This window comes from Penaeus monodon, chromosome 22, assembly GCF_015228065.2.
Source record: "Penaeus monodon isolate SGIC_2016 chromosome 22, NSTDA_Pmon_1, whole genome shotgun sequence".
In the NCBI taxonomy this organism is placed as follows: domain Eukaryota; kingdom Metazoa; phylum Arthropoda; class Malacostraca; order Decapoda; family Penaeidae; genus Penaeus; species Penaeus monodon.
Window position 1 is genome coordinate 22,728,779 of NC_051407.1, and position 2,306 is coordinate 22,731,084.

Consider the following 2,306-nt stretch of genomic DNA (forward strand, 5'->3'; position numbering starts at 1 on the left):
TTATCCAACATTGGATTTGATATTCCTGCTGTTCATGCCTTTTCAAGCTGTTCAAAATAACTCATAACAGGCACTCTATATTCCTGACCAAGATAAATGGAAAGTTAAAAGGAAATTATAACAATGATATTCAGTCTTCAAAATGTTGATACATCAAAATCATATCAGCAAGGGGAAGATATTGGATTTAAAATGAACTATATAGTTAAAACATGAATTATTAGAATGCACTACTCCTGAGCAAATACATAAAATTTCTCTGGTTTGGCAACACTGTACTGTAGTCATTTTAGCATTTGTTAGGTTGCTAGGATGACGAAATACCTTGCCAGACTTGCAAAGGCACACAGCTACATCATTTCTTGGCAAACCTAAAAAGTTATTACTGCATGGCTATCTAATGTTAATATATTCTAACAGCATAAACAAGTAAAATTATCTAATCAATTCATAGTCACCTTTAAATTCAACTCTAAATTTTCATCTAACTTTAATATATCTATACTGCTGTTCAGAGATCAAGTCTTCTAAATGAACACTGGTAAAAATCCAAATGTATAGATTTATCCCATAAGTTTTAATACTCATTTTCCACAAGAACCATGAAATCATTTCAATTATATATTGATTATTTCATAAAAACTAAACCCTAAATTTAAAAACCCTACCCCAAATGAGCCCTAAATAATAATAATCTAAAAGGAACCTAAAAATAAAAGTTTTTCCCACAAATATATGGATCAATGCTTTTGGGTTTTGTTTCTTCCCTTCTTCCGCACAGCTTAGCGGGAAAACCCCTAAAGCCCCAAGCTGTGCCCAGGTCTCATCCGCTTTGTACCCCATTTTTTTTGTACAGCTCATTACAAAAATGTTCTGTTCTGATTTTGTCCTAGTACACAATTTCTAAAGTTCATACAGAAGGTTAAATCCTTATGTATATTCTGCTGGTGGAATCCTTACATTTTTAAAAAAAAAAAGGTCTATTTTCCCAAATTTTAAAGGCCCCCCCGGGCCCAGAATCCATTTAAAAGGGGTTTATTGATTTTTGAAGCCCCCTGCGGACCAATAAAACCAGAATGGGTTTATCCCTATCTGAAACCTAACCCTTTTCCCAAAATAAACCAAAACATATGTAATATCAAAAATTTTAAAACCCTTTTTTATAATTCTGCTATTTTTTCCCTTTAAACCCAAAAATTTTTTAAAGTTTTAAAAACCCTTACTGTTTGCTTTTTCCGTGACAACAGTTTTCTTCATCTTCATCGTCATCGGGTTTTTAAATCCCAAAAGGTCACCGGCCAAGACTAGAAGTCAAATTCTGTTTTTTCCCCACCTCGACTTCATCCCCCCTATAAAAGAAAATATATTTTTCCAAAATATCCATTCTTTCACTACCCCCAGACTTTTTCAAGTCTTTTAAAAGGGATAATTTCTTTTCAAAAAAAAAAATTTAAAAAAATCTTAAATTAAAAGGGAAAAGGAAAAACATGCCCCCCCTTATTTTTGAAATTCTGATAAAATTTTTAAAAAATTTGTACCCCAAAAGCATCAGTGCTTTTTACAAGTTAAAAATTTGCCCTAATATTCCACCCCACTTTAAATTTAAATTTTCTTATATAATTAAAAGGGGACATCAAAACAAAAAATTTTAAACAGAAACAACCCAATTATTTTAAATATATAATCAACTACTCCTATGCATATAATAAACCTGTATCAAGCATTTTAACAAAAAATAACATCTGACAATTTTTTTATTTTTATTTAAACCCCCAATGGCCTCCACAAACCTTAGTCCCCCAAAGGGTTTATTTTACCCCCTCCTAACACCATTTTACCTATTCTTTGAATTTGTAAAAAAAAACTTTTTTTAAACTATCGTTAAATAACACTTTTAAAGATAGTAATTTAATAAACTAAATAACAATAAAAAATTTAGAAAATAATAAAATTTTTCCAAAAAAAATTTCACAGTATGGGGAAAAACATGGTGCTTATGTTTGTGAAGCCACCTATGCATTAACAAAATTGAAAAAAAAAACCCTTTTCCAGTGGTCAGGGAATCTACCAAGTCCCAAATTTTTTTAAAAAAGTGTGGAGATGATCTAAAATGGCATCAATTTCAGAAGGATTTTTTTTTTTTCCAAACCAAAAATTTAAAATGTATAGTAAAAAATTTAAAAACATTTTTTTCAAGGACTTTGGAATTTTACAAAAAAAATGAAGGGTCCTAAACATTTTTCAAAAAAAAATACTAAAAATTTTAAAACATGCGGTTGAAAATCAATATGGAAATTTTCCTCCTA